At 48.2% G+C, this 21,635-nt stretch overlaps 12 non-coding genes and 1 pseudogene across 12 annotated transcripts; all 13 read right to left on the bottom strand.

Annotated features, from left to right (window-relative positions):
* Positions 1-878: 878 nt before the first annotated feature.
* LOC141252535 (U2 spliceosomal RNA) lies at positions 879-1,069 on the bottom strand. Its single transcript, XR_012313931.1, has one exon. It is a non-coding gene; the product is annotated as a U2 spliceosomal RNA (small nuclear RNA).
* Positions 1,070-2,192: 1,123 nt separating this feature from the next.
* LOC141252537 (U2 spliceosomal RNA) lies at positions 2,193-2,383 on the bottom strand. Its single transcript, XR_012313933.1, has one exon. It is a non-coding gene; the product is annotated as a U2 spliceosomal RNA (small nuclear RNA).
* A 1,120-nt stretch (positions 2,384-3,503) lies between these two features.
* Positions 3,504-3,694, bottom strand: LOC141252548 (U2 spliceosomal RNA). Its single transcript, XR_012313941.1, has one exon. It is a non-coding gene; the product is annotated as a U2 spliceosomal RNA (small nuclear RNA).
* Positions 3,695-4,819: 1,125 nt separating this feature from the next.
* LOC141252547 (U2 spliceosomal RNA) lies at positions 4,820-5,010 on the bottom strand. The gene has a single exon (XR_012313940.1). It is a non-coding gene; the product is annotated as a U2 spliceosomal RNA (small nuclear RNA).
* Positions 5,011-6,129: 1,119 nt separating this feature from the next.
* On the bottom strand, positions 6,130-6,323 carry LOC141252541 (U2 spliceosomal RNA). Its single transcript, XR_012313937.1, has one exon. It is a non-coding gene; the product is annotated as a U2 spliceosomal RNA (small nuclear RNA).
* A 5,564-nt stretch (positions 6,324-11,887) lies between these two features.
* LOC141252542 (U2 spliceosomal RNA) lies at positions 11,888-11,965 on the bottom strand (annotated as a pseudogene).
* A 1,123-nt stretch (positions 11,966-13,088) lies between these two features.
* Positions 13,089-13,279, bottom strand: LOC141252546 (U2 spliceosomal RNA). The gene has a single exon (XR_012313939.1). It is a non-coding gene; the product is annotated as a U2 spliceosomal RNA (small nuclear RNA).
* A 1,119-nt stretch (positions 13,280-14,398) lies between these two features.
* LOC141252536 (U2 spliceosomal RNA) lies at positions 14,399-14,589 on the bottom strand. The gene has a single exon (XR_012313932.1). It is a non-coding gene; the product is annotated as a U2 spliceosomal RNA (small nuclear RNA).
* A 1,118-nt stretch (positions 14,590-15,707) lies between these two features.
* Positions 15,708-15,898, bottom strand: LOC141252538 (U2 spliceosomal RNA). Its single transcript, XR_012313934.1, has one exon. It is a non-coding gene; the product is annotated as a U2 spliceosomal RNA (small nuclear RNA).
* Positions 15,899-17,018: 1,120 nt separating this feature from the next.
* On the bottom strand, positions 17,019-17,208 carry LOC141252539 (U2 spliceosomal RNA). Its single transcript, XR_012313935.1, has one exon. It is a non-coding gene; the product is annotated as a U2 spliceosomal RNA (small nuclear RNA).
* Positions 17,209-18,330: 1,122 nt separating this feature from the next.
* LOC141252540 (U2 spliceosomal RNA) lies at positions 18,331-18,521 on the bottom strand. The gene has a single exon (XR_012313936.1). It is a non-coding gene; the product is annotated as a U2 spliceosomal RNA (small nuclear RNA).
* Positions 18,522-19,638: 1,117 nt separating this feature from the next.
* Positions 19,639-19,829, bottom strand: LOC141252543 (U2 spliceosomal RNA). Its single transcript, XR_012313938.1, has one exon. It is a non-coding gene; the product is annotated as a U2 spliceosomal RNA (small nuclear RNA).
* Positions 19,830-20,951: 1,122 nt separating this feature from the next.
* On the bottom strand, positions 20,952-21,142 carry LOC141252534 (U2 spliceosomal RNA). Its single transcript, XR_012313930.1, has one exon. It is a non-coding gene; the product is annotated as a U2 spliceosomal RNA (small nuclear RNA).
* Between the last annotated feature and the right edge of the window lie 493 nt (positions 21,143-21,635).

The following is a 21,635-nucleotide window of genomic DNA, read 5'->3' as shown; positions in this document are numbered from 1 at the left end:
AGGATAACCAATTAAGGCGGGGGGGGGGTGGAACGAGCAGCTGTCTACCCTTAGCAGGAGGGTTGCTGATTAATTACCTCTCCTGCTGCTGCTGCTGCTGGCTGTCCAGCAGCAGACTGAAGGTGGCTGCTGCTGTGCGCAGGTATATAAAGGCTCAGAGCCCATTATGACACGCGCAGCCAGCGTTCCATTGCCACATTCCGTCTACTGCAGGCGGGATACCTGGATGGCTGAATGTCACTGAGAAGCTCACAGAGACCGCCATAAGCAACAGTTTAAAAGAATGCCACAGACTAATCAACCAAACTTTTTGGGTTGGTTTCTCTTTTATAGTCTGCAGGCATTAAATGAAAGAAGTCAGTGTTCCAGCAGAGGGAGACAACGTTTCAGAAAAGGCATTGTAGCAAACCAAAAAAGAAATTTTAAGCGCAGCAGAGTAACCAGCTCACATACCTGTTAGCTCAGGTGAGTTTAAAAGGCTGCTGTTGATAACAAGGGCATTTGCTAAATAGATGGTGTGTGTGCAACAATATACTGAAAGGTCAATTATATTGTGCAGCTTATCTCACCACCTGTAGTTATTTAGGTGAAAGCTCCAAAATGCTTGCCTAATATGTCTGTTTATCCAAAAGGAAGTATAGAGGGAGAGCTAGATAGATAGCATTGCATTACATTACATTACATGGCAATGCAATGCACAGTTGCTGAAGTTGAACCAAAATGAGCTTGTCATCTGGCTTCTGCAACTTTTAACATGAAAAATCCAATGAGGAGAAGAAAAGCAAAGCCAAAGAGTCCATCCCAAAATCCGACAAACAAGCAAAATGAACAAAAAGCATTGAATTCAATTCTTTCTGATTTTAGAAACTGCATTAAAGAAGGGGTGCACCGGTCCTGGAGATACTGCAATACCAGGTCAATGCGTGGAGTGGACAGAGCAAGCTCTTTTTCCATCTCCCTGTTCTAAAAATCCATTTAATATATGGTCCCCAGATAGGGGACGTATCAGATATTAAACTGATAAGAACAGATACTACACTTGATCTTAGCCAAAAGGCCGAGAAGCGATAACCAGAATTGGTTTCCGACTACGGTGCCACCCAAGGATTCTGAAAAGTCCATTTGTGGAGATGGCCACCTGGACTCCCGTTAAGAAGACATGCTGTCAACCTCTAGATCCCTCACATGCCTGCACTTTTCGGCTTGCTGCTGCTGCAATCCACGCGTTTTAGATCTGCATAACTCCACCTCTTTTAGCACAGTACCCTCAACCCCCGGCTGTTCCCACCCGCCTCAACACCGTTGGAAGGGAGGAGAACCAATTAAGGCGGGGGGGGGGGGGTGGAACGAGCAGCTGTCTACCCTTAGCAGGAGGGTTGCTGATTAATTACCTCTCCTGCTGCTGCTGCTGCTGGCTGTCCAGCAGCAGACTGAAGGTGGCTGCTGCTGTGCGCAGGTATATAAAGGCTCAGAGCCTATTATGACACGCGCAGCCAGCGTTCCATTGCCACATTCCGTCTACTGCAGGCGGGATACCTGGATGGCTGAATGTCACTGAGAAGCTCACAGAGACCGCCATAAGCAACAGTTTAAAAGAATGCCACAGACTAATCAACCAAACTTTTTGGGTTGGTTTCTCTTTTATAGTCTGCAGGCATTAAATGAAAGAAGTCAGTGTTCCAGCAGAGGGAGACAACGTTTCAGAAAAGGCATTGTAGCAAACCAAAAAAGAAATTTTAAGCGCAGCAGAGTAACCAGCTCACATACCTGTTAGCTCAGGTGAGTTTAAAAGGCTGCTGTTGATAACAAGGGCATTTGCTAAATAGATGGTGTGTGTGCAACAATATACTGAAAGGTCAATTATATTGTGCAGCTTATCTCACCACCTGTAGTTATTTAGGTGAAAGCTCCAAAATGCTTGCCTAATATGTCTGTTTATCCAAAAGGAAGTAAAGAGGGAGAGCTAGATAGATAGCATTGCATTACATTACATTACATGGCAATGCAATGCACAGTTGCTGAAGTTGAACCAAAATGAGCTTGTCATCTGGCTTCTGCAACTTTTAACATGAAAAATCCAATGAGGAGAAGAAAAGCAAAGCCAAAGAGTCCATCCCAAAATCCGACAAACAAGCAAAATGAACAAAAAGCATTGAATTCAATTCTTTCTGATTTTAGAAACTGCATTAAAGAAGGGGTGCACCGGTCCTGGAGATACTGCAATACCAGGTCAATGCGTGGAGTGGACAGAGCAAGCTCTTTTTCCATCTCCCTGTTGTAAAAATCCATTTAATATATGGTCCCCAGATAGGGGACGTATCAGATATTAAACTGATAAGAACAGATACTACACTTGATCTTAGCCAAAAGGCCGAGAAGCGATAACCAGAATTGGTTTCCGACTACGGCGCCACCCAAGGATTCTGAAAAGTCCATTTGTGGAGATGGCCACCTGGACTCCCGTTAAGAAGACATGCTGTCAACCTCTAGATCCCTCACATGCCTGCACTTTTCGGCTTGCTGCTGCTGCAATCCACGCGTTTTAGATCTGCATAACTCCACCTCTTTTAGCACAGTACCCTCAACCCCCGGCTGTTCCCACCCGCCTCAACACCGTTGGAAGGGAGGATAACCAATTAAAGCGGGGGGGGGGTGGAACGAGCAGCTGTCTACCCTTAGCAGGAGGGTTGCTGATTAATTACCTCTCCTGCTGCTGCTGCTGCTGGCTGTCCAGCAGCAGACTGAAGGTGGCTGCTGCTGTGCGCAGGTATATAAAGGCTCAGAGCCCATTATGACACGCGCAGCCAGCGTTCCATTGCCACATTCCGTCTACTGCAGGCGGGATACCTGGATGGCTGAATGTCACTGAGAAGCTCACAGAGACCGCCATAAGCAACAGTTTAAAAGAATGCCACAGACTAATCAACCAAACTTTTTGGGTTGGTTTCTCTTTTATAGTCTGCAGGCATTAAATGAAAGAAGTCAGTGTTCCAGCAGAGGGAGACAACGTTTCAGAAAAGGCATTGTAGCAAACCAAAAAAGAAATTTTAAGCGCAGCAGAGTAACCAGCTCACATACCTGTTAGCTCAGGTGAGTTTAAAAGGCTGCTGTTGATAACAAGGGCATTTGCTAAATAGATGGTGTGTGTGCAACAATATACTGAAAGGTCAATTATATTGTGCAGCTTATCTCACCACCTGTAGTTATTTAGGTGAAAGCTCCAAAATGCTTGCCTAATATGTCTGTTTATCCAAAAGGAAGTATAGAGGGAGAGCTAGATAGATAGCATTGCATTACATTACATTACATGGCAATGCAATGCACAGTTGCTGAAGTTGAACCAAAATGAGCTTGTCATCTGGCTTCTGCAACTTTTAACATGAAAAATCCAATGAGGAGAAGAAAAGCAAAGCCAAAGAGTCCATCCCAAAATCCGACAAACAAGCAAAATGAACAAAAAGCATTGAATTCAATTCTTTCTGATTTTAGAAACTGCATTAAAGAAGGGGTGCACCGGTCCTGGAGATACTGCAATACCAGGTCAATGCGTGGAGTGGACAGAGCAAGCTCTTTTTCCATCTCCCTGTTCTAAAAATCCATTTAATATATGGTCCCCAGATAGGGGACGTATCAGATATTAAACTGATAAGAACAGATACTACACTTGATCTTAGCCAAAAGGCCGAGAAGCGATAACCAGAATTGGTTTCCGACTACGGTGCCACCCAAGGATTCTGAAAAGTCCATTTGTGGAGATGGCCACCTGGACTCCCGTTAAGAAGACATGCTGTCAACCTCTAGATCCCTCACATGCCTGCACTTTTCGGCTTGCTGCTGCTGCAATCCACGCGTTTTAGATCTGCATAACTCCACCTCTTTTAGCACAGTACCCTCAACCCCCGGCTGTTCCCACCCGCCTCAACACCGTTGGAAGGGAGGAGAACCAATTAAGGCGGGGGGGGGGGGGGGTGGAACGAGCAGCTGTCTACCCTTAGCAGGAGGGTTGCTGATTAATTACCTCTCCTGCTGCTGCTGCTGCTGGCTGTCCAGCAGCAGACTGAAGGTGGCTGCTGCTGTGCGCAGGTATATAAAGGCTCAGAGCCTATTATGACACGCGCAGCCAGCGTTCCATTGCCACATTCCGTCTACTGCAGGCGGGATACCTGGATGGCTGAATGTCACTGAGAAGCTCACAGAGACCGCCATAAGCAACAGTTTAAAAGAATGCCACAGACTAATCAACCAAACTTTTTGGGTTGGTTTCTCTTTTATAGTCTGCAGGCATTAAATGAAAGAAGTCAGTGTTCCAGCAGAGGGAGACAACGTTTCAGAAAAGGCATTGTAGCAAACCAAAAAAGAAATTTTAAGCGCAGCAGAGTAACCAGCTCACATACCTGTTAGCTCAGGTGAGTTTAAAAGGCTGCTGTTGATAACAAGGGCATTTGCTAAATAGATGGTGTGTGTGCAACAATATACTGAAAGGTCAATTATATTGTGCAGCTTATCTCACCACCTGTAGTTATTTAGGTGAAAGCTCCAAAATGCTTGCCTAATATGTCTGTTTATCCAAAAGGAAGTATAGAGGGAGAGCTAGATAGATAGCATTGCATTACATTACATTACATGGCAATGCAATGCACAGTTGCTGAAGTTGAACCAAAATGAGCTTGTCATCTGGCTTCTGCAACTTTTAACATGAAAAATCCAATGAGGAGAAGAAAAGCAAAGCCAAAGAGTCCATCCCAAAATCCGACAAACAAGCAAAATGAACAAAAAGCATTGAATTCAATTCTTTCTGATTTTAGAAACTGCATTAAAGAAGGGGTGCACCGGTCCTGGAGATACTGCAATACCAGGTCAATGCGTGGAGTGGACAGAGCAAGCTCTTTTTCCATCTCCCTGTTCTAAAAATCCATTTAATATATGGTCCCCAGATAGGGGACGTATCAGATATTAAACTGATAAGAACAGATACTACACTTGATCTTAGCCAAAAGGCCGAGAAGCGATAACCAGAATTGGTTTCCGACTACGGTGCCACCCAAGGATTCTGAAAAGTCCATTTGTGGAGATGGCCACCTGGACTCCCGTTAAGAAGACATGCTGTCAACCTCTAGATCCCTCACATGCCTGCACTTTTCGGCTTGCTGCTGCTGCAATCCACGCGTTTTAGATCTGCATAACTCCACCTCTTTTAGCACAGTACCCTCAACCCCCGGCTGTTCCCACCCGCCTCAACACCGTTGGAAGGGAGGAGAACCAATTAAGGCGGGGGGGGGTGGAACGAGCAGCTGTCTACCCTTAGCAGGAGGGTTGCTGATTAATTACCTCTCCTGCTGCTGCTGCTGCTGGCTGTCCAGCAGCAGACTGAAGGTGGCTGCTGCTGTGCGCAGGTATATAAAGGCTCAGAGCCTATTATGACACGCGCAGCCAGCGTTCCATTGCCACATTCCGTCTACTGCAGGCGGGATACCTGGATGGCTGAATGTCACTGAGAAGCTCACAGAGACCGCCATAAGCAACAGTTTAAAAGAATGCCACAGACTAATCAACCAAACTTTTTGGGTTGGTTTCTCTTTTATAGTCTGCAGGCATTAAATGAAAGAAGTCAGTGTTCCAGCAGAGGGAGACAACGTTTCAGAAAAGGCATTGTAGCAAACCAAAAAAGAAATTTTAAGCGCAGCAGAGTAACCAGCTCACATACCTGTTAGCTCAGGTGAGTTTAAAAGGCTGCTGTTGATAACAAGGGCATTTGCTAAATAGATGGTGTGTGTGCAACAATATACTGAAAGGTCAATTATATTGTGCAGCTTATCTCACCACCTGTAGTTATTTAGGTGAAAGCTCCAAAATGCTTGCCTAATATGTCTGTTTATCCAAAAGGAAGTAAAGAGGGAGAGCTAGATAGATAGCATTGCATTACATTACATTACATGGCAATGCAATGCACAGTTGCTGAAGTTGAACCAAAATGAGCTTGTCATCTGGCTTCTGCAACTTTTAACATGAAAAATCCAATGAGGAGAAGAAAAGCAAAGCCAAAGAGTCCATCCCAAAATCCGACAAACAAGCAAAATGAACAAAAAGCATTGAATTCAATTCTTTCTGATTTTAGAAACTGCATTAAAGAAGGGGTGCACCGGTCCTGGAGATACTGCAATACCAGGTCAATGCGTGGAGTGGACAGAGCAAGCTCTTTTTCCATCTCCCTGTTCTAAAAATCCATTTAATATATGGTCCCCAGATAGGGGACGTATCAGATATTAAACTGATAAGAACAGATTTTTTTGATTGAATATATCTTTTATTAGCACAAAAAATAAGTTAACAGACAGTGTACAGTGCCGCAGCCCAGTACACACAGAATTCTACATCATATTTACATAGCATGAGGATACGACGCACTAACTAGACACATCACACCCCTATGCTACACAAAACACTCAATCTGAAAGAAAAAGCATGTCAATCAATACAGTACGACGAACCGTGATAAGGGATGGGGATTGGGAAAAAGGGGATGGGGAGGGGAAAATCACAGGCCCGAAGCTTTATTGAAAGACAAGACACATAAGGGGAGAGGGGGAGGAGGGGTTTAGTCCTCGTCCTCGTCCTCCGGACCGTCCATGATGGAATAGTCTCTGAGCAGGCTGTGGATCAGCCTGCGGCAGTCCTGGATGGACATCCTCTCCCTCCTCAAGATGAGCCGGTTCCTGGCGACCCAAACGGCATCCTTGAAGCAGTTCATAAGGCGCCAAGCCTCCTGGATGGCTCCGACGGTATGAACCCCAGGGAAGAGTCCGTAAAGCACAGAATGGTGCGATAGGCTCGCCCTGGGGACAGAGTTCCTCAGGTCGTCCTCAAGTGCAGTCAATAGGCGCTGTGCAAATCCGCAGTCCCAAAAAGTGTGCAAAGATGTTTCCTCCACGAAGGGGCACCTTGGGCAGTACCGGGTCTTACACAGGTTCCGGGCATGCATGAATGACCGGACGGGCAGTCCGCCCTGAATCGCCATCCACGACAAGTCCTTGTGCCCGTTGGTCAGCCTGTCAGACGACACATTTGTCCACACAGTCTCCAGCGTGTCCTGGTGAAGTCCTGTGATGTTCTCCACGTCATCCTTGGCTCTGATTAGCTTGTGGATAGTTTTGGGCTTCCACAAGTCGGGCTTGAGTCCCTCCAGTTGATGCTCCCCCACAAATCGAACGACGTCTCCGTAGAACCATGGCGTCGTCCAGTTGTAGGGGAAGGAGCTGTCCCACTTGTCCCAGCCGAGTCGCCTCCAAAGAGGAAGCAGGAAGAAGCGAGACATGGACCTGCCCGCGGAGCCATTCTTGACTTGCAAAGTCCGGCGGACACAATCACACACAAAAGAGGATCGCAGGAGGGTGGGGATATCTGGAACGCCCTTCCCACCCTTGCGAGGCTCCTTGTACATGACGGCCCGCCTGACTCTGTCCATCTTGGATCCCCAGACAAAGTGAAACACTGTCCTGGTAATGGCCCTGCACACAGTGACGTGTGGGGGCCAGGCCTGCGCCGTGTACTGCAAGACGGGCAGGACCTCATTACGCAGGACGAGTGCCTTACCCTCACAAGTGAGGTGTCTGAGGCTCCAGAGTCCGATCCGTTGCTTCACCTTGGCCAAGCGTTCTTGCCAGGACTTGAGGGCCGCTCCTTCCTTCCCGAACCAGACTCCCAGCACCTTGAGGAAATCCGGTTGAATGTTGAAGGGGAAGGGGGCGGAGGAGGCCGGCTGCCAATCCCCGAAGAGCATGGCTTCCGACTTCCTGCAGTTGACTTTGGCCCCTGAAGCCCGGCCGAACCTCTCACACGTCTGGACGAGGGCGTCGACTGAACCACGATCAGCGCAGAAGACGGTGACGTCGTCCATGTAGAGCGAGCACTTGACCTCATGTCGTCCCGGACCCGGTGCGGTGATCCCTCTGATCTCTCCATTCTGCCGGATAGCCTCTGCGAAGAGTTCTATAACACAAACAAAAAGAAGAGGTGATAGAGGGCAGCCTTGTCTGACCCCAGAGAGGACAGGGAAGGGGTCAGTCTTCCAGCCGTTCACCAACACCGAGCTGTGGATATCAAAATACATCAGACGGACATACGAACAAAACATGTTACCCAAACCTAACCGGTGCAGAGCTCGGCCCATGAACTCGTGGGAAACCCGGTCGAAGGCCTTCTCCTGATCCAAGGAGACCAGGGCCGCGTGTGCGCGGCGGACCTTGATGTACTCGACCGTGTCCCGCACGAGAGCGAGGCTGTCTGCGATGCGACGTCCAGGGATGCCGCAGGTCTGGTCCGGGTGGATGATCCGTCCGATGACCGTCTTAAGTCGTGTCGCCATCGTCTTGGCCAGGATCTTGTAGTCCACGTTGAGCAGAGTGATGGGACGCCAATTCCTCAGGTCGCACCTCTCTCCCTTCCGCTTGTACAGGATCGTGACCATTCCTTCCCTCAAAGATGGAGGCATTCTACCCTCCACCACCATCTCCTCGTACAGGTCCAACAGGTCCGGACAGATGAGGTCTCCCAGCGCTACATAGAGCTCCGCTGGAAGACCATCACTGCCCGGGGTCCTGCCGGTCCTAAAGGATTTAGCGGCAGAGAGCAATTCGCCCACCATCAGAGGTTTGTCCAAGGCTGCCGTGCCTGCAGGATCAAGATGGTTAGTGATACCTGACAGGAACTTATCAGCAGCGTCGGGGTCGGTAGTCTTGTGGGAGTAGAGTTCGCTGTAGAAGTCGCTGACGACCCTCATCACGTCCTCCTTCCCACGTCGCATGTTTCCGCTCTCGTCTCGCAGCTCGTTCAGGGGCGTGTGACCGGCATGAAGTTTCCTGAAAAAGAATGAGTTACATTTCTCACCCTTCTCCAGATTCTCCACTTTGGAACGGAAGATGATTCGCTTGGACTCCTCCTCAAAGTGCCTTTTCAGGCTCTTCTTGGTCTCCTCCAGCTCCTCCCTCACGTCCCAGCCGCAGTGAAGAAGGTCCTGCAGCGACCGCAGCTCGCGCTGCAGCCCTCTGAAGTCCCTCCTCTTCTCACACTCCTGTTGTCGACCCTTGGCCTGAAAGAAACAGCGAAACTCAAGTTTAACATATTCCCACCAATCAGAGACTGTTTGGAAGCTACCCTTGTAGGACTGCCACATTGCGTAGGCTGCTCTCAGCTCCTCCACGACTTCATCCTGAGCCAGCAGAGCACAATTCAGCTTCCAGGAGCCGGGGCCGGACGGAAAACCGTCGCCGAGGACACCTTGTAAGTGAATGGCTCTGTGGTCGGAGAAGAAGCAGGAGACCATCGAGTGCCTACTCTGCCTGACTGCCCGAGAGGTGAACACAAAGTCAATCCTGGAGCGGAGTGAGCCATCGGGTCGGCTCCACGAATAGTTCGTGGAGCCTCTCCCCATGGAGCCCACCACGTCCTGAAGAGAGGCCTCGGTTACCATCTCGATGAGCAGCTTGGACGTGATGTCCAACTTGGCAGATGTGCCAGAACTACGACCGTCCTCCTCGATGGGGCAGTTGAAATCCCCGGCCATCACTAAGGTCCTGGTGGTGGCAAGCTGAAGCCGCAGGGTCTGGAAAAGCTCCAAACGCTCATTCTTCAGTGGGGACGCATACACGTTGATGAACCTGACAGGTTCTCCCGCCCAGTTGCCATCTACAACAAGAGCCCTGCCGCAGATGAGCTCCTGGACGGACTCAAGCGTGAATGCGCCCCCCCTGATCAGAATTGCGACCCCCGCAGACTTGCAGTCACCCCCACCGGACCAGTAGGATGGACCGTGGGACCACTCCCTGGCCAGATGTTTGAAGGACCTAGAGGAGGGAAGGGAACATTCCTGCAACATATAAACATCACACAACTGGGAAGTAAGGAAGGCATAAATAGTCTGACGTCTGAACTTGTCCTTGATGCTCCTGACATTAATGGAAAATAAGTTAATATTAGCCATCATGTAGGGAAAAAAGAAAAAGTTAGCGCAGGCAATACACCTTAGTTACCACTCCGGTCGGGTGGTCCCTCGTCGGTGTTGACTGCTGGTGACGGGATCACCAGCAGGCCCTCTTCCTCCATCTGGTCAAGCAGCGCGGCCTCAATCTCGGCGACCACCAGTTCCTCCTCTTCTGGCTCGGCCACCAGGGTCTCAACCATGTGCTCCATCTCTTCTGGCTCAGGGAGGGTATCCTCCTTTTCGCCTACGAAATCCAGAATCTTCTTTTTGGAGGATTCAGTAGCAGGGCTGTCCTCCACCTTCCTCTTTCCCCGGGTTGGAACTGGGGAGACAAGAAGGGGAAAATCCTCCTCGGAATAGATAGCGGCGGGTGGAGGAAAGGTTAATTCCACCGCTACCATGGTCTGGGGAGGGAGAGTGGCTGCCGGGGCAGGGGAAAGGACACCTGCTGAGGAGTAGGGGAAGGAGGAAGAGGAAGTGGAATCCTCAGCAGGGGTGGCCGGGGTGGGGGGGGATTGGACGGGGGTGGCAGGGGGAGGGATCGAGAGAGGGGTGACAGAACTCTTACCCTCCTTTGACTTTTTCTTCTGCTTCGGAGCTGCTGGGACCGTCGCTGGGGCTTTGGCCACCGACTCCTTGACCGCTTTGGCCTTGGTCGTCTCGGCCTTGGCCGCTGGGGCCTTGGTCGTCGCGTCCTTGACCTTCACAGGCCTGGTCGTCGGGGCCTTGTCCTCCGTAGCTGGGGTCGTCGCAACCACCGATGCCCAGGATCTCTCACGCCTGGGGCAATCCTTGTACAGATGAGCCGCCAGCCCACACAGGTTGCAGGACGTCTTCTTCGGGCAGTCCTTCGAGCTGTGTCCCGTCACTCGACAAATCCTGCAGGCATCCTCCTTGCAGTCCTTCATCTCGTGGCCGTTCTTGCCGCATCTCCTGCAGTTCCGCGGCATGTCCGGGTAATAGATGAGGCCGTAGGAGTTGCCCAGGGAGAATGTCGGGGGCAGGTGCCGAAGTCCGTCTGAGTACGCCAGGTCCCTGTGAAGTCTAACGGTCACCGACCACTTACCTGTCCAGAAGCCGAGTCCATTCAGGATGTGAGAGGGTTCCTTCACAACCAAACAGAAGCGTCTCAGGAAGGTACAGATGTCTTGGCCTGGGGTGTGCGGGTTGCGCATGGAGACCGTGATCCTCCTTTCATCCCTCTGGATAGGGCAGCTACCTGTAAAGGCAGAGAAAGAATTATCCGGTCCTTTTGCGCTTACCATTTCCCAGAACCTCCTGCAGGTGTTCACAGTGGCGAAGGTGACGAAGAAGATCCCCGTCAAGAAGGTCTGGATGCTGAGGGTGTCCGACCTGGAGAAGCCTCGATCCAGCAGCATCTTCTGGCAGAACACGTCCGAGGACATGTCCGGCACCCTCCCATCCACTTCCTTCAGCTTCAGGGCCACCGTCTGCCGCATCCATGGCTCCAGGGCTGGAGCTTCGTGGCGGGGCTTCTGGGGTCCCTTCTGCTGGCCAGTCGTGGAGGCAGAGTCCTTGGGGTCAGAATCGGCTCCTGGCTGGGCCCTCCTGGCTGTCCCCAGCTCCAGGCTCTTCTTTTCGGCCTTCCTCGCAGCGCTTGCCATGGCTTTCCTCCTGCAGTTACTTCTTGGAGCTGGATCTGGAACTCTTCCCGGAATGGGTGGAGCTATGCAGATTCTTCTCCCGTCGTGTTCTGGACAAATTCCCCGAAAGGTCTTTGTCACGATGATTTTCTTCCTCGAAGATTCCACAGGACAGCCCGATTCTTCTCCGAGTCTTCGTCTTCTTCTGGATTCTTTAGAGCTTCTTCCTCCCACCGATATCCGCCTTCGTTCTCTGATGTCAGCTGGGCTCCGAAGCTCTTCTCCTTCCGAGTTCGATCGCTTTCGTCAAGTGTAGATCGTAGCTCTTGTGTTCTTAAAAGAACAGATACTACACTTGATCTTAGCCAAAAGGCCGAGAAGCGATAACCAGAATTGGTTTCCGACTACGGTGCCACCCAAGGATTCTGAAAAGTCCATTTGTGGAGATGGCCACCTGGACTCCCGTTAAGAAGACATGCTGTCAACCTCTAGATCCCTCACATGCCTGCACTTTTCGGCTTGCTGCTGCTGCAATCCACGCGTTTTAGATCTGCATAACTCCACCTCTTTTAGCACAGTACCCTCAACCCCCGGCTGTTCCCACCCGCCTCAACACCGTTGGAAGGGAGGAGAACCAATTAAGGCGGGGGGGGGGTGGTGGAACGAGCAGCTGTCTACCCTTAGCAGGAGGGTTGCTGATTAATTACCTCTCCTGCTGCTGCTGCTGCTGGCTGTCCAGCAGCAGACTGAAGGTGGCTGCTGCTGTGCGCAGGTATATAAAGGCTCAGAGCCTATTATGACACGTGCAGCCAGCGTTCCATTGCCACATTCCGTCTACTGCAGGCGGGATACCTGGATGGCTGAATGTCACTGAGAAGCTCACAGAGACCGCCATAAGCAACAGTTTAAAAGAATGCCACAGACTAATCAACCAAACTTTTTGGGTTGGTTTCTCTTTTATAGTCTGCAGGCATTAAATGAAAGAAGTCAGTGTTCCAGCAGAGGGAGACAACGTTTCAGAAAAGGCATTGTAGCAAACCAAAAAAGAAATTTTAAGCGCAGCAGAGTAACCAGCTCACATACCTGTTAGCTCAGGTGAGTTTAAAAGGCTGCTGTTGATAACAAGGGCATTTGCTAAATAGATGGTGTGTGTGCAACAATATACTGAAAGGTCAATTATATTGTGCAGCTTATCTCACCACCTGTAGTTATTTAGGTGAAAGCTCCAAAATGCTTGCCTAATATGTCTGTTTATCCAAAAGGAAGTATAGAGGGAGAGCTAGATAGATAGCATTGCATTACATTACATTACATGGCAATGCAATGCACAGTTGCTGAAGTTGAACCAAAATGAGCTTGTCATCTGGCTTCTGCAACTTTTAACATGAAAAATCCAATGAGGAGAAGAAAAGCAAAGCCAAAGAGTCCATCCCAAAATCCAACAAACAAGCAAAATGAACAAAAAGCATTGAATTCAATTCTTTCTGATTTTAGAAACTGCATTAAAGAAGGGGTGCACCGGTCCTGGAGATACTGCAATACCAGGTCAATGCGTGGAGTGGACAGAGCAAGCTCTTTTTCCATCTCCCTGTTCTAAAAATCCATTTAATATATGGTCCCCAGATAGGGGACGTATCAGATATTAAACTGATAAGAACAGATACTACACTTGATCTTAGCCAAAAGGCCGAGAAGCGATAACCAGAATTGGTTTCCGACTACGGTGCCACCCAAGGATTCTGAAAAGTCCATTTGTGGAGATGGCCACCTGGACTCCCGTTAAGAAGACATGCTGTCAACCTCTAGATCCCTCACATGCCTGCACTTTTCGGCTTGCTGCTGCTGCAATCCACGCGTTTTAGATCTGCATAACTCCACCTCTTTTAGCACAGTACCCTCAACCCCCGGCTGTTCCCACCCGCCTCAACACCGTTGGAAGGGAGGAGAACCAATTAAGGCGGGGGGGGGGGTGGAACGAGCAGCTGTCTACCCTTAGCAGGAGGGTTGCTGATTAATTACCTCTCCTGCTGCTGCTGCTGCTGGCTGTCCAGCAGCAGACTGAAGGTGGCTGCTGCTGTGCGCAGGTATATAAAGGCTCAGAGCCTATTATGACACGCGCAGCCAGCGTTCCATTGCCACATTCCGTCTACTGCAGGCGGGATACCTGGATGGCTGAATGTCACTGAGAAGCTCACAGAGACCGCCATAAGCAACAGTTTAAAAGAATGCCACAGACTAATCAACCAAACTTTTTGGGTTGGTTTCTCTTTTATAGTCTGCAGGCATTAAATGAAAGAAGTCAGTGTTCCAGCAGAGGGAGACAACGTTTCAGAAAAGGCATTGTAGCAAACCAAAAAATAAATTTTAAGCGCAGCAGAGTAACCAGCTCACATACCTGTTAGCTCAGGTGAGTTTAAAGGCTGCTGTTGATAACAAGGGCATTTGCTAAATAGATGGTGTGTGTGCAACAATATACTGAAAGGTCAATTATATTGTGCAGCTTATCTCATCACCTGTAGTTATTTAGGTGAAAGCTCCAAAATGCTTGCCTAATATGTCTGTTTATCCAAAAGGAAGTATAGAGGGAGAGCTAGATAGATAGCATTGCATTACATTACATTACATGGCAATGCAATGCACAGTTGCTGAAGTTGAACCAAAATGAGCTTGTCATCTGGCTTCTGCAACTTTTAACATGAAAAATCCAATGAGGAGAAGAAAAGCAAAGCCAAAGAGTCCATCCCAAAATCCGACAAACAAGCAAAATGAACAAAAAGCATTGAATTCAATTCTTTCTGATTTTAGAAACTGCATTAAAGAAGGGTGCACCGGTCCTGGAGATACTGCAATACCAGGTCAATGCGTGGAGTGGACAGAGCAAGCTCTTTTTCCATCTCCCTGTTCTAAAAATCCATTTAATATATGGTCCCCAGATAGGGGACGTATCAGATATTAAACTGATAAGAACAGATACTACACTTGATCTTAGCCAAAAGGCCGAGAAGCGATAACCAGAATTGGTTTCCGACTACGGTGCCACCCAATGGATTCTGAAAAGTCCATTTGTGGAGATGGCCACCTGGACTCCCGTTAAGAAGACATGCTGTCAACCTCTAGATCCCTCACATGCCTGCACTTTTCGGCTTGCTGCTGCTGCAATCCACGCGTTTTAGATCTGCATAACTCCACCTCTTTTAGCACAGTACCCTCAACCCCCGGCTGTTCCCACCGCCTCAACACCGTTGGAAGGGAGGAGAACCAATTAAGGCGGGGGGGGGGGTGGAACGAGCAGCTGTCTACCCTTAGCAGGAGGGTTGCTGATTAATTACCTCTCCTGCTGCTGCTGCTGCTGGCTGTCCAGCAGCAGACTGAAGGTGGCTGCTGCTGTGCGCAGGTATATAAAGGCTCAGAGCCTATTATGACACGCGCAGCCAGCGTTCCATTGCCACATTCCGTCTACTGCAGGCGGGAAACCTGGATGGCTGAATGTCACTGAGAAGCTCACAGAGACCGCCATAAGCAACAGTTTAAAAGAATGCCACAGACTAATCAACCAAACTTTTTGGGTTGGTTTCTCTTTTATAGTCTGCAGGCATTAATGAAAGAAGTCAGTGTTCCAGCAGAGGGAGACAACGTTTCAGAAAAGGCATTGTAGCAAACCAAAAAAGAAATTTTAAGCGCAGCAGAGTAACCAGCTCACATACCTGTTAGCTCAGGTGAGTTTAAAAGGCTGCTGTTGATAACAAGGGCATTGCTAAATAGATGGTGTGTGTGCAACAATATACTGAAAGGTCAATTATATTGTGCAGCTTATCTCACCACCTGTAGTTATTTAGGTGAAAGCTCCAAAATGCTTGCCTAATATGTCTGTTTATCCAAAAGGAAGTATAGAGGGAGAGCTAGATAGATAGCATTGCATTACATTACATTACATGGCAATGCAATGCACAGTTGCTGAAGTTGAACCAAAATGAGCTTGTCATCTGGCTTCTGCAACTTTTAACATGAAAAATCCAATGAGGAGAAGAAAAGCAAAGCCAAAGAGTCCATCCCAAAATCCGACAAACAAGCAAAATGAACAAAAAGCATTGAATTCAATTCTTTCTGATTTTAGAACTGCATTAAAGAAGGGGTGCACCGGTCCTGGAGATACTGCAATACCAGGTCAATGCGTGGAGTGGACAGAGCAAGCTCTTTTTCCATCTCCCTGTTCTAAAAATCCATTTATTATATGGTCCCCAGATAGGGGACGTATCAGATATTAAACTGATAAGAACAGATACTACACTTGATCTTAGCCAAAAGGCCGAGAAGCGATAACCAGAATTGGTTTCCGACTACGGTGCCACCCAAGGATTCTGAAAAGTCCATTTGTGGAGATGGCCACCTGGACTCCCGTTAAGAAGACATGCTGTCAACCTCTAGATCCCTCACATGCCTGCACTTTTCGGCTTGCTGCTGCTGCAATCCACGCGTTTTAGATCTGCATAACTCCACCTCTTTTAGCACAGTACCCTCAACCCCCGGCTGTTCCCACCCGCCTCAACACCGTTGGAAGGGAGGAGAACCAATTAAGGCGGGGGGGGGTGGAACGAGCAGCTGTCTACCCTTAGCAGGAGGGTTGCTGATTAATTACCTCTCCTGCTGCTGCTGCTGCTGGCTGTCCAGCAGCAGACTGAAGGTGGCTGCTGCTGTGCGCAGGTATATAAAGGCTCAGAGCCTATTATGACACGCGCAGCCAGCGTTCCATTGCCACATTCCGTCTACTGCAGGCGGGATACCTGGATGGCTGAATGTCACTGAGATGCTCACAGAGACCGCCATAAGCAACAGTTTAAAAGAATGCCACAGACTAATCAACCAAACTTTTGGGTTGGTTTCTCTTTTATTGTCTGCAGGCATTAAATGAAAGAAGTCAGTGTTCCAGCAGAGGGAGACAACGTTTCAGAAAAGGCATTGTAGCAAACCAAAAAAGAAATTTTAAGCGCAGCAGAGTAACCAGCTCACATACCTGTTAGCTCAGGTGAGTTTAAAAGGCTGCTGTTGATAACAAGGGCATTTGCTAAATAGATGGTGTGTGTGCAACAATATACTGAAAGGTCAATTATATTGTGCAGCTTATCTCACCACCTGTAGTTATTTAGGTGAAAGCTCCAAAATGCTTGCCTAATATGTCTGTTTATCCAAAAAGGAAGTATAGAGGGAGAGCTAGATAGATAGCATTGCATTACATTACATTACATGGCAATGCAATGCACAGTTGCTGAAGTTGAACCAAAATGAGCTTGTCATCTGGCTTCTGCAACTTTTAACATGAAAAATCCAATGAGGAGAAGAAAAGCAAAGCCAAAAGAGTCCATCCCAAAATACGACAAACAAGCAAAATGAACAAAAAGCATTGAATTCAATTCTTTCTGATTTTAGAAACTGCATTAAAGAAGGGGTGCACCGGTCCTGGAGATACTGCAATACCAGGTCAATGCGTGGAGTGGACAGAGCAAGCTCTTTTCCATCTCCCTGTTCTAAAAATCCATTTAATATATGGTCCCCAGATAGGGGACGTATCAGATATTAAACTGATAAGAACAGATACTACACTTGATCTTAGCCAAAAGGCCGAGAAGCGATAACCAGAATTGGTTCCGACTACGGTGCCACCCAAGGATTCTGAAAAGTCCATTTGTGGAGATGGCCACTGGACTCCCGTTAAGAAGAGACATGCTGTCAACCTCTAGATCCCTCACATGCCTGCACTTTTCGGCTTGCTGCTGCTGCAATCCACGCGTTTTAGATCTGCATAACTCCACCTCTTTTAGCACAGTACCCTCAACCCCCGGCTGTTCCCACCCGCCTCAACACCGTTGGAAGGGAGTAGAACCAATTAAGGCGGGGGGGGGGGGGGGTGGAACGAGCAGCTGTCTACCCTTAGCAGGAGGGTTGCTGATTAATTACCTCTCCTGCTGCTGCTGCTGCTGGCTGTCCAGCAGCAGACTGAAGGTGGCTGCTGCTGTGCGCAGGTATATAAAGGCTCAGAGCCTATTATGACACGCGCAGCCAGCGTTCCATTGCACATCCGTCTACTGCAGGCGGGATACCTGGATGGCTGAATGTCACTGAGAAGCTCACAGAGACCGCCATAAGCAACAGTTTAAAAGAATGCCACAGACTAATCAACCAAACTTTTTGGGTTGGTTTCTCTTTTATAGTCTGCAGGCATAAATGAAAGAAGTCAGTGTTCCAGCAGAGGGAGACAACGTTTCAGAAAAAGGCATTGTAGCAAACCAAAAAAGAAATTTTAAGCGCAGCAGAGTAACCAGCTCACATACCTGTTAGCTCAGGTGAGTTTAAAAGGCTGCTGTTGATAACAAGGGCATTTGCTAAATAGATGGTGTGTGTGCAACAATATACTGAAAGGTCAATTATATTGTGCAGCTTATCTCACCACCTGTAGTTATTTAGGTGAAGCTCCAAAATGCTTGCCTAATATGTCTGTTTATCCAAAAGGAAGTATAGAGGGAGAGCTAGATAGATAGCATTGCATTACATTACATTACATGGCAATGCAATGCACAGTTGCTGAAGTTGAACCAAAATGAGCTTGTCATCTGGCTTCTGCAACTTTTAACATGAAAAATCCAATGAGGAGAAGAAAAGCAAAGCCAAAGAGTCCATCCCAAAATCCGACAAACAAGCAAAATGAACAAAAAGCATTGAATTCAATTCTTTCTGATTTTAGAAACTGCATTAAAGAAGGGGTGCACCGGTCCTGGAGATACTGCAATACCAGGTCAATGCGTGGAGTGGACAGAGCAAGCTCTTTTTCCATCTCCCTGTTCTAAAAATCCATTTAATATATGGTCCCCAGATAGGGGACGTATCAGATATTAAACTGATAAGAACAGATAGTACACTTGATCTTAGCCAAAAGGCCGAGAAGCGATAACCAGAATTGGTTTCCGACTACGGTGCCACCCAAGGATTCTGAAAAGTCCATTTGTGGAGATGGCCACCTGGACTCCCGTTAAGAAGACATGCTGACACCTCTAGATCCCTCACATGCCTGCACTTTTCGGCTTGCTGCTGCTGCAATCCACGCGTTTTAGATCTGCATAACTCCACCTCTTTTAGCACAGTACCCTCAACCCCCGGCTGTTCCCACCCGCCTCAACACCGTTGGAAGGGAGGAGAACCCAATTAAGGCGGGGGGGGGGGTGGAACGAGCAGCTGTCTACCCTTAGCAGGAGGGTTGCTGATTAATTACCTCTCCTGCTGCTGCTGCTGCTGGCTGTCCAGCAGCAGACTGAAGGTGGCTGCTGCTGTGCGCAGGTATATAAAGGCTCAGAGCCTATTATGACACGGGCAGCCAGCGTTCCATTGCCACATTCCGTCTACTGCAGGCGGGATACCTGGATGGCTGAATGTCACTGAGAAGCTCACAGAGACCGCCATAAGCAACAGTTTAAAAGAATGCCACAGACTAATCAACCAAACTTTTTGGGTTGGTTTCTCTTTATAGTCTGCAGGCATTAATGAAAGAAGTCAGTGTTTCCAGCAGAGGGAGACAACGTTTCAGAAAAGGCATTGTAGCAAACCAAAAAGAAATTTTAAGCGCAGCAGAGTAACCAGCTCACATACCTGTTAGCTCAGGTGAGTTTAAAAGGCTGCTGTTGATAACAAGGGCATTTGCTAAATAGATGGTGTGTGTGCAACATATACTGAAAGGTCAATTATATTGTGCAGCTTATCTCACCACCTGTAGTTATTTAGGGTGAAGCTCCAAAATGCTTGCCTAATATGTCTGTTTATCCAAAAGGAAGTATAGAGGGAGAGCTAGATAGATAGCATTGCATTACATTACATTACATGGCAATGCAATGCACAGTTGCTGAAGTTGAACCAAAATGAGCTTGTCATCTGGCTTCTGCAACTTTTAACATGAAAATCCAATGAGGAGAAGAAAAGCAAAGCCAAAGAGTCCATCCCAAAATCCGACAAACAAGCAAAATGAACAAAAAGCATTGAATTCAATTCTTTCTGATTTTAGAAACTGCATTAAAGAAGGGGTGCACCGGTCCTGGAGATACTGCAATACCAGGTCAATGCGTGGAGTGGACAGAGCAAGCTCTTTTTCCATCTCCCTGTTCTAAAAATCCATTTAATATATGGTCCCCAGATAGGGGACGTATCAGATATTAAACTGATAAGAACAGATACTACACTTGATCTTAGCCAAAAGGCCGAGAAGCGATAACAGAATTGGTTTCCGACTACGGTGCCACCCAAGGATTCTGAAAGTCCATTTGTGGAGATGGCCACCTGGACTCCCGTTAAGAAGACATGCTGTCAACCTCTAGATCCCTCACATGCCTGCACTTTTTGGCTTGCTGCTGCTGCAATCCACGCGTTTTAGATCTGCATAACTCCACCTCTTTTAGCACAGTACCCTCAACCCCCGGCTGTTCCCACCCGCCTCAACACCGTTGGAAGGGAGAAGAACCAATAAAGGCGGGGGGGGGGGGGGTGGAACGAGCAGCTGTCTACCCTTAGCAGGAGGGTTGCTGATTAATTACCTCTCCTGCTGCTGCTGCTGCTGGCTGTCCAGCAGCAGACTGAAGGTGGCTGCTGCTGTGCGCAGGTATATAAAGGCTCAGAGCCTATTATGACACGCGCAGCCAGCGTTCCATTGCCACATTCCGTCTACTGCAGGCGGGATACCTGGATGGCTGAATGTCACTGAGAAGCTCACAGAGACCGCCATAAGCAACAGTTTAAAAGAATGCCACAGACTAATCAACAAACTTTTTGGGTTGGTTTCTCTTTTATAGTCTGCAGGCATTAAATGAAAGAAGTCAGTGTTCCAGCAGAGGGAGACAACGTTTCAGAAAAGGCATTGTAGCAAACCAAAAAAGAAATTTTAAGCGCAGCAGAGTAACCAGCTCACATACCTGTTAGCTCAGGTGAGTTTAAAAGGCTGCTGTTGATAACAAGGGCATTTGCTAAATAGATGGTGTGTGTGCAACAATATACTGAAAGGTCAATTATATTGTGCAGCTTATCTCACCACCTGTAGTTATTTAGGTGAAAGCTCCCAAAATGCTTGCCTAATATGTCTGTTTATCCAAAAGGAAGTATAGAGGGAGAGCTAGATAGATAGCATTGCATTACATTACATTACATGGCAATGCAATGCACAGTTGCTGAAGTTGAACCAAAATGAGCTTGTCATCTGGCTTCTGCAACTTTTAACATGAAAAATCCAATGAGGAGAAGAAAAGCAAAGCCAAAGAGTCCATCCCAAAATCCGACAAACAAGCAAAATGAACAAAAAGCATTGAATTCAATTCTTTCTGATTTTAGAAACTGCATTAAAGAAGGGGTGCACCGGTCCTGGAGATACTGCAATACCAGGTCAATGCGTGGAGTGGACAGAGCAAGCTCTTTTTCCATCTCCCTGTTCTAAAAATCCATTTAATATATGGTCCCCAGATAGGGGACGTATCAGATATTAAACTGATAAGAACAGATACTACACTTGATCTTAGCCAAAAGGCCGAGAAGCGATAACCAGAATTGGTTTCCGACTACGGTGCCACCCAAGGATTCTGAAAGTCCATTTGTGGAGATGGCCACCTGGACTCCCGTTAAGAAGACATGCTGTCAACCTCTAGATCCCTCACATGCCTGCACTTTTCGGCTTGCTGCTGCTGCAATCCACGCGTTTTAGATCTGCATAACTCCACCTCTTTTAGCACAGTACCCTCAACCCCCGGCTGTTCCCACCCGCCTCAACACCGTTGGAAGGGAGGAGAACCAATTAAGGCGGGGGGGGGGGGGTGGAACGAGCAGCTGTCTACCCTTAGCAGGAGGGTTGCTGATTAATTACCTCTCCTGCTGCTGCTGCTGCTGGCTGTCCAGCAGCAGACTGAAGGTGGCTGCTGCTGTGCGCAGGTATATAAAGGCTCAGAGCCTAATTATGACACGCGCAGCCAGCGTTCCATTGCCACATTCCGTCTACTGCAGGCGGGATACCTGGATGGCTGAATGTCACTGAGAAG

The sequence above is a fragment of the Phyllobates terribilis genome, unplaced genomic scaffold (genome assembly GCF_046119375.1).
Source record: "Phyllobates terribilis strain yellow unplaced genomic scaffold, ASM4611937v1 Scaffold_9127__1_contigs__length_21634, whole genome shotgun sequence".
Taxonomy (NCBI): Eukaryota; Metazoa; Chordata; class Amphibia; order Anura; family Dendrobatidae; genus Phyllobates; species Phyllobates terribilis.
The sequence above is the reverse complement of the archived record's forward strand: the minus strand, read 5'-3'. Positions and strand labels throughout refer to the sequence as shown.